The sequence below is a fragment of the Xenopus tropicalis genome, chromosome 10 (genome assembly GCF_000004195.4).
Source record: "Xenopus tropicalis strain Nigerian chromosome 10, UCB_Xtro_10.0, whole genome shotgun sequence".
Taxonomy (NCBI): Eukaryota; Metazoa; Chordata; class Amphibia; order Anura; family Pipidae; genus Xenopus; species Xenopus tropicalis.
In genome coordinates this window covers 26,095,897-26,105,606 of record NC_030686.2, presented here as the reverse complement: position 1 = coordinate 26,105,606, position 9,710 = coordinate 26,095,897, and the positions used below count along the sequence as shown (strand labels likewise).

Here is a 9,710-nt window from a genome sequence, read left to right as displayed (position 1 = left end):
AAAAAGATAGTGATATGCGAGTTCAAGAAGTGAGGGTGAAATTAGTCAACCTGACCATTCATGTTGATGATTTGCATGGTCACCATAGTCCTGTGACACCATCGCTCTGTTCATATTACAGTCAATGGAATCCGGGAGTCTTATTTTACTTTTAAATAGTTACATAGTTAATTAAGGTTGAAAAAAAGACTAAAGTCCATCAATTCCAAACCCTTCAAAAGAGGGATTATATATATATATATATATATATATATACACAGTATATACATACACACACACTTAAACAGACCTATCTATACACTCACATTGTAGGAGAATAGTTCCCTCATTATCTTGCCACCTGTCCTGTTTTGTGTTTCGGTAGGGCTGTCTGCAGGCCCGGTCATGCCACTCACCGCACCGAAAATGTTGAAATTTAGCTTCCATACGGAGCAATCTCCCCACTGTTCCATATGTGAGAATTGGGGAATTGTTCACACGTGCACGCGCAAGGGGAGGGGGCGACCTCGGGGCACCCGGGTAACAAATCCGGCACTGGCTGTCCTGTTCAAAACTACCTGCACGATTTTCCCAATTTGGAAATTGGGAAACCTTAATTTACAAATTTATAACCTTGATAGTCTAATCTCACAGTTTAAATCCTCCATCCCTTTCACCAGTTTAGTTGTGTGCCTTTGCTTTCTTTTCAGTTTATTAATATCCTTCTTAAAGGACATGTAAACACCACACACAAAAATGTAATCAGTGAACAGCCTCTTTGAAATCTTTCAATACCTGCCACACTGGCTGTCCAGAGGTTAATAGTAAGGCTGCAGCATCCCCTTAATCTCTTAGATTTCCTTCTCCTCCTGTAACCCACTCACCCCCCTCCCTCAGGAATTTGCTTTGGCTGTTGGCTTGTGGGCATGCTCAGTTGTCCTAAGCTCAAATTACTAAACACGCCCCCCAGTCTAGCAGCCAGTGAAGAGAAGGAATTGCTGGTTCCATAGAAACTCAGCTCTAGCTGTCTGCTTCAGTTTTTTTCTCCTTTCTCTCCTGAGCTCAGCTCAAACAAAGCAGAACTTTTATCAGAGACAGTTGTGCCTGTGTGAGCCTGTATTCTTGATGAAACGTATGCTGAATAAGGGTCTGTGTGTGTGTATATGCTGTTTGCAGATTCAAATGTATCTGATTATGTATCAGAGAAAAAATGGCCACCAGGTGAAAGCTGCTATTTGCTTTAGGAAAATGTGATGGTGCTGGCAAATGTAGGGGATATATGCAGTACAGATGATGCCATTTGGGTGGGGGAGACATGCCCAACTGATATACATTGTAGGCAAATGTCCTTTACATGTCCTTTAAGGACTGGAGCCCAAACCTACACTGCATATTCATTGTGAGGCATGCTTTATCAGGAACTTATAAAAAGGAAAAAATATGTTGTATGAGTTAATGCCCTTTGTATGCAAGATAAAACTTTAGTAGTCGCAGAATGACTTGTTACTTGTTATCTACAGAAATCCCCAAGAAATTCTTCTCAATTAAGGATCCCCCCAACACACTACCACTGAATGTATAACTCATGTTTATATTATTGCTACCAAAGTGCATAGTATTGTTAGACTCCCCACACAGGTGGATTTTCAATAAGACTTTGGGAGGCTAAGCCTCCCCAAACCTGCTTGGCACCTTTAGCCTCTCCAAACAAAAAGTCACCCTCCGCCTATTCTTATCTCACTATTATGAAACCTTTGCTATAAAGACAACTACTGTTAAATTCAAGCAAGAAAAGACAAAACTGTATTTATTAAAGTTATTGTTCATCTTAAAACTCACTTTTAGTATGTTGAAGAGGGCGCTAGTTTGAGACAACTTGCAATAGGTCTTCATTTTTATTTTATTTATTTTTTTATGTTTATAACACAGTTTTCCAGCATAAACAGTATAATCTGAGAAAGAACAGAGGTAAATGAGGTAGATTTATTTAAAAATATTCCTTACTACCTTGCAAACTGGTATACAGTAGCTATAACTGAAATAAATCTGCTGGTTAGGGGTAACAGCATCATTCTCAAGGGGCCAGAGAATATAACTAGGGTTAAAATAATAAGCATAGAACCAACAATTAAAAGAGGTAAAACAATCCTATTGGGTTTAATTCATTAAAGAGGTAAAATCTAATCATCAAGACTAGAGTAATAGGCAGATTTCAGACATTATAATCAGAAAAACATATATTAGTTGACTTTATTCTAAATAAAGTGCAATATCAAACATTATTTGTATGGGTGAATACTTGCCAAGGACACCAAACTGGTCTTATAATAATGTTTTATCATTGGTGGTTTTCAAATTAGTTAGCTTCTTGTTTAGGAGCTCTCCAGTTTGTAATTTTAGCGGCTATCTGGTTGCTATGGACCAAATTACCCTAGCAACCAGGCAGTGCTTTGCTGAAACTGAAATATATATAGGAGCGGGCCTGAACAGAAAGATAAGGAACAATAACAATAAAATTGTGGCCTCACAGAGCAATAAAAATGAAGACCAACTAAAGAGTTGCTAAGAATTAACTGTTCTATAACATATTTTAATACTATAATTTCTCAAATGCAGTTACTCAGCATAGCACATTATTTTTAGGCACAAATGAATAATGCCACAGACAAGGATCTATAACAAAGTATTCTAGAATATAGTTCATAACCCAAGCCACAAGTTGGAGTGACAATACAGAGTGCTGCTCAGTCACTTTGTTTAATCAGTTAAATCAATTCCTTTTTAAAGGAAAGCAACTAAACTGCTGCCTAACACAGTCTTCCTTGGTCACATTTGTGCGCACACATGTAAGTGAGAGATGTCCTTGATTCATTGTTTAATAAAGTGCAACAAAACAGTGCTTCTCGTTTGACGATTCATTGGAGGCAAACAAGCACCATTCACATCCTGAACCTCTGACTTCTAGTAACTTGCAAAACAAATGTTCCAATCATATTCATTTGGCATTTACAAGCTTGTTTTTCCAGACTTACCGTCCCCGTTTTCTCCACAAGAACACGTTTCCAAACCCTAAGATCGCAGTTTCAGGCTGTAGGACTGTGCTGGCTGTCTGCTAAAATGCTGCTGTCGGAAGCCTTGGGATTCTTTGGTCTCGGGAGGTGGCTTTACAGGGTGATGAGTATCGCTCTCATAACTTTATAGAACAGCTAGGAAAGGGAAAAGGACAAAACCTTACTGTTATGCACGCTGCTCTCAGAGAGTTCCGCAGAGAAACTCCCTTTTCCAGCCAACATCAATGCTATCTCCTATAAAACAGTTTTTGCCTTCCTATTAATGCCTGATATTTATTATTTCAACAAAATGCAGCCATTGTTTGGATATTCATGGCTGTGTTCTGCTTTCTTCATCTGTAGAAAAAGCCAACATTTTGCACTAACATTTGCACTATATGCCAAACTTATATTTCAACATTGCACCATACATTGGACTATTTTCTGTGTATAATTTAAATGGAATTATCAGAATTGTTTTTAATTGTAAAGTTAGTTAAATGGAGTTACTTTGGGCTTCAAAACTTACCATACAAATCATTAAACATGCGACTCTTGCTCTCTGGGAATAGACCCTCACAAATTGTTGGAGGAAAGGTGTTGCATTACTGTAACTCTCAATTGGGTGCCCTGGTTTTTTAAACAAATGGTAACTTCTTTATTGGCAGGAATGTAACATCAGTCTCTTGGGTAATAGGTACAGATGATACTACAGTTGTTCAGCATATATTCACATACGCATACCCAAGTGCAATTTCACCTTTTCTTGCAAAACTGTACAGGTATAGGGCCTGTTATCCAGAATGATCGGGACACGGGGTTTTTGGATAAGGGATCTTTCTGTAATTTGGATCTTCATACCTTAAGTCTACTAAAAAACATTTAAACATAATTTAAACCCAATAGGATTGTTCTACCCCCAATAAGGATTCATTATATCTTAGTTGGGATCAAGTACAAGGTACTGTTTTATTATTACAGAGAAAAAGGAAATCAATTTTTAAAATAAAAATTATTAGAGTCTATGGTAGATGGGCTTTCCGTAATTCGGAACTTTCTGGATAATGGGTTTCCGGATAACAGATCCCATACCTGTACTAACATATAAAGCAAGACTCCATAACCCCCAGAAAGGTGTTCAAACTTTAAATAACCTGTCAAATATTGTTAAATGGGAGTGGTATTTAGGGTGTGTGGTTGCAAAAATAGGTGTGGTAAAAAAATGTTGCTGTATGTAGCGCTGCATCTCTTTTTGTCCCTCTTTGCATTTTTCAAATGTTGGGATATATGGTTTTATGTACAGTATGCATGTTCTTAAAAATGACAGTGTTCTGAAAATAAACCCATCAACCTTCCCTCTGTGTGTGATTGTGGATCAGAGAAGTTCCCAGGGAGGGTGAATTATAGCCGTCTGCCCTCACCCTAGGTGGAGACACACCATTTTATAGTAAACCTGCTCTCCCATATAGCACATATATGCTTGAGAAAGGGTCCGGAGGGTCCCGAAACGTTGCTCTTTGCTTGTTTATATGTACTTGGGCAAATAAAACATAATTTTTTCACGGCTTGCATCTTCAGTGTGCTACTGGATTTTTTTGCTGTTGGATATTGACCCCCATACAATGTGAGGTTCTGATATCCGTTTGGGTAAGTTAACAGAGGGTTGAGCTCCCCAATACTGCTATTGCTCCCATATAGCACAGGCACAGGACTTCTGTTGAGACAAAAATCAGGGCAGAATTTTCTTTTTCCTTTTAGTAGCAAAATAGGGCTACATAAATATTGCTTTAGACCAGTATAAAAAAGTAAATGCTGAGTAGTTGCTTTTGGTTACTGTTACTACATAACTGTCACTGGTTTATATCTGTTTGTGATGAATGATTGCCACTGCCAAGCCAGAATATGAACACAATCATGGCCAGCAATAGCATAGGCCTAGCACTCAGCCAGTAATCTGTGTAAACTATACAGGTATGGGACTTGTTATCCAGAATGCTTAAGACCTGGGCTTTTCTGGATAAGAGATCTTTCCATAATTTGGATCTCCATACCTTAAGTCTACTAAAAATCATCTAAACATTAATTAAATCCAATAGGATTGTTTTACCTCAAATAATGATTATTTAAAGCTTAGTTGGGATCAAGTACAAGGTACTGTTTTATTACTACAGAGAAAAAGGAAATGAGTTTTAAAAATTTGCTTATAATGGCCTTCCTGTTATTTGTAACTTTCTGGATAACGGGATTCTGGATCCCATACCCGTACAACACTGACATTACATTTCCCAGGATTACTTTTGCAATCACCAATGAAGCATTAATCCTTGCATTGATGTATTATAATCTGACATTAGATAGCTTCAAGAAGTGGGTTTGAAGGTTTTACAACAATACACAAATTGTTCCAGGGACTGGTCCGACTGGACTTTTGTAATGAAGTTTGCTCCCTCTAGGCACGATTTTCATGGACAAATGACTAACCTTGATGGAAATGTCTTTCATTCTCAAATACTTTGTGAGGGAGTTTATAGAAGCAGCATGCATGTAAGAGGGAGAGATAGGCAACTGCCTGTACAAGTGCTCATCTAACAAGCTTATACATCTGAATAGGATTTTGTTTCAATTTTTATGTTTATAATTATGTCAGATGAAGAATTAAAGAACTTAATTAACAATCTCACTGTGTCTCTTTAAAGAAAGACTACATTATGGGGTCCATTCATGAAACCACGAATTTTGGATTGTTAAAAGCGTAGTAAAAAGAGTATTTCTGATGTGTGTGAATTGCGCGAAAATATCTGAATAATATCCGAAAGTATCCGATCATAAACATATGATCATAAACGGCATGAAAACCTTTCTGACTTTGAAACTTCAATGCATGATTTTGGAAGCCTCCCATAGGACTCAATGGAACTCCGCAGCTCCAACCTGGCCCAAGGAAAGTCTCCCATAGGGCTCAATGGCACTCTGCAGCTCCAACCTGGCCCAAGGAAAGTCTCCCATAGGGCTCAATGGCACTCTGCAGCTCCAACCCGGCCCAAGGAAAGTCTCCCATAGGGCTCAATGGCACTCTGCAGCTCCAACCCGGCCCAAGGAAAGTCTCCCATAGGGCTCAATGGCACTCTGCAGCTCCAACCCGGCCCAAGGAAAGTCTCCCATAGGGCTCAATGGCACTCTGCAGCTCCAACCCGGCCCAAGGAAAGTCTCCCATAGGGCTCAATGGCACTCTGCAGCTCCAACCCGGCCCAAGGAAAGTCTCCCATAGGGCTCAATGGCACTCTGCAGCTCCAACCTGGCCCAAGGAAAGTCTCCCATAGGGCTCAATGGCACTCTGCAGCTCCAACCTGGCCCAAGGAAAGTCTCCCATAGGGCTCAATGGCACTCTGCAGCTCCAACCCGGCCCAAGGAAAGTCTCCCATAGGGCTCAATGGCACTCTGCAGCTCCAACCCGGCCCAAGGAAAGTCTCCCATAGGAATCAATGGCACTCTGCAGCTCCAACCTGGCCCAAGGAAAGTCTCCCATAGGGCTCAGTGGCACTCTGCAGCTCCAACCCGGCCCAAGGAAAGTCTCCCATAGGGCTCAATGGCACTCTGCAGCTCCAACCTGGCCCAAGGAAAGTCTCCCATAGGGCTCAATGGCACTCTGCAGCTCCAACCCGGCCCAAGGAAAGTCTCCCATAGGGCTCAATGGCACTCTGCAGCTCCAACCCGGCCCAAGGAAAGTCTCCCATAGGAATCAATGGCACTCTGCAGCTCCAACCTGGCCCAAGGAAAGTCTCCCATAGGACTCAATGGCACTCTGCAGCTCCAACCCGGCCCAAGGAAAGCCTCCCATAGGGCTCAATGGCACTCTGCAGCTCCAACCTGGCCAAAAGATACCGAAGCTTGAATGAAATCCGAAATGTTCGTAGTCATTGTGAAAAATACGACTTTTTCGTGCAAAGTTATGCAAAACGCGAAAAAGTCGCGTAATTTTAACGATATTATTGTAGTCATTACGCAAAGTTCTTAAAATTAGAAAAAATACGATTTTTTCTGAAAATGAAAAATCGTACTTTCATGAATGGGCCCCTATGTATTTTTTTTGATGAGAAAAACCATGATATCTTGAGGAGAAATGGTAAAGCCAAGTAAGTATTTTACCATTCTTGGTGTCTTGGTATTGTAGTCAAGAGAGATCAGAGTTTTACTTGGGTGTGGTATGATTTTAGAAATAACAGAGAAGATAACACGTTCCAAAGCTATCAATATAAATAACCCTTTTTGCACCTTGAAACACCTTATTCTATGCCAGTGGAAGCCCTTGTCCCCTTTAGAGCACCGGTGATTTACATTCTTGCCGGTGGGATGGCATTGCAGGGAGATTAGTCGCCCATGGTAATGAAGATTTGTCGCGGGGCGACTAATTTCCCCGTGTACCACTGCCCTTAGAGTGAAGAAAGAGTTACTTAGTAGCAGCTACTTTTTCTTGGATACTAAACACCAGAAAATCCCCTGCAATAGACAATACTGAGAATTTCCTCTGCTAAAACACACGTAGAGGCATTATGAGTAAATGACCAGCATTGTCTATTTATGTAGCTAGATGCTAGTTTTGTCTATTTTTGTAGCTAGATGCTACTAGTGGCTCCATGTTTCTTCACCCTAGCTATCATATTCTCCTTAGCAGCTTTTCCCCAGGCTAAAACCTTTCTTCTCACTTTATCATCTTAGTTGTTCTTTCTGAAGACCATATGCTAGATGGGATCTTACCAGAGCTTTGTAAAGGATGGGGGTTACTTTGCTTTCCTGTAGCTTACTGACACCATGGCCTGCACTTATACATTTTAATGAAACTTTATAAAACAATACAGTAAATGTAAACCCTACTTCTAAATATAGTCAAGTAATTATTTTCCCTATTTTTGTGAAAGATTTTTATTAGCAAAGTTCTACAAAATTCCATTTGGTTTTTTATGCCCCTCTGTAGGCTTCTTGGCACAGGCAGCATCAAGACCAAATGTATTAAAAAAATTAAATGCTTGTAAAAACACTTGACACACGTAGGCGTGCTATAACAATTATCTATAAGGTTTCCTGGTGCTATACAATGTGTCAGGGACTAAACTGCCCATTATTCTCCAGGTTGTGTCTTCACTATTTGCCTTACATAGGAATCTCCATGGTTTCCAGCATATCACTGATAATTATGTCTTCTCATTTGGCCCTCATCTCTGTTGCAAACAAGTCATTAAATATTCAGAGACCCCGTTGTTTGCAAAAGAACATCTGATGAGCTTTTATCACTAGGCACTGTTAGGTTCTATCGACATCATTAGATAATATTTTAGTACTTTTTTGGACTATTCCATGTCATACTGTATGTAGCCATTATTTTAGTTGCAGCACCAGACACCTGGAGGGGACAGAGATGATCCTTTCTGCTCCTTGCCTTGTATTATACTGAACAGTCAGACACAGTAGATATAGGGGGTGCACAGTCATAGTTGCAGCATGCATTGCAGACTCCAGGGCAAGGCAGTTATAGTGGTGCACAGCCACTCCTGCACTATACATCATATTAGGAGGGACAGGAGTTATAGAAGCCCACAACTGAAGCAATTATAGAAGCACACAACCCCAACTGCACTGTATATTATGGTCACCCGGGAAAGCCAGCCAGACAGCTACAGCTAAATTGTACATTTTAGTAGGCAAGGCAAACAGTTATGGATGAACCTGTATTGTACATAATGTTTAGCTGGGCAAAGACATAATTAGATGCCAGTGTAGTTTTACTCTTACAAGACCCATCCACAAAAAATAATACACACATGTAACATTGGGATGAAGACCACAGCTTTAATCATAAATAATCAGGGTTGGACTGGGGGGCATCAGGGGATCCTGCACCCCCAACGGGCCCCCGCAGCAGCCTTCAAACCACCCCCCAGGGGCCCCCACCACCCGACTGAACTCCTCCCCCGATTGCATGTAAGTGAAACTTACCTTCAGCGCATTGGGGGAGGGAGACCGGCAGATCGGGGAGATCCCTTTGGGAACTGGGTCTGGACTTTCCGACCCTGTAAATAATAATTAAATAATGTAACCTCACACATTATGCCAACTACTGCTCCCCGGGCTGAATGCATGAATTGACACTTCCTTGAGTTCTAAGTGGCAGGGAGTAGTGCCAAAGCTGTAAGCTGCTAAATTTACCAAATTTATAATTCCACCTAGATAAGTCCTGGCCAGTAGCCCAAAAGACCAGCAAATAAGAGTAAGGACACACAAGGAAATACATCACCATCAGTGAATCTACACAGTACACAGGCAACAAAACTCGTAACTTACATATGCCAATTTTTACCTTTATAACGCTGGAACACTTTACATGCGGTGATCAAGTGTTACAAAGTTAAATTGCCTTGTTAGGCATTTTTCCAGGTGGGTGACAAATCCCCTTATCTGCCATTGGTCTAAGTACTATACTACTATAAGCAGTGCAGCAACAGCATAGCCCTCTCTAATTCACCCTTCATTGTACATGTGCCATACTTAGTCAAAATAAACCTGCTAGTAACCTACTATCAAATATGAAATACAAACATTTGATTTGTTTATTTTTATAGCCTTTATTTTTCTGGAAATCTGTTTTAATGTTGCTGGCACCTGTGGCATATAATCTGTCATTGTGGT

The 9,710-nt window shown here is 40.4% G+C and overlaps 1 protein-coding gene across 2 annotated transcripts in view; it reads right to left on the bottom strand.

Moving 5' to 3' along the window:
• LOC105945278 overlaps positions 1–9,100 on the bottom strand; it is a 42,585-nt gene extending 33,485 nt beyond the window's left edge. For both annotated transcript variants that reach the window (XM_031894326.1, XM_031894327.1), the window contains exons 1-2: positions 9,021–9,100; positions 3,012–3,185 (exon numbers count right to left, since the gene is read on the bottom strand). The gene's annotated coding sequence lies outside the window, so the exon portion shown is untranslated. The remainder of the gene's footprint in view (positions 1–3,011; positions 3,186–9,020) is intronic.
• Positions 9,101–9,710: the final 610 nt, after the last annotated feature.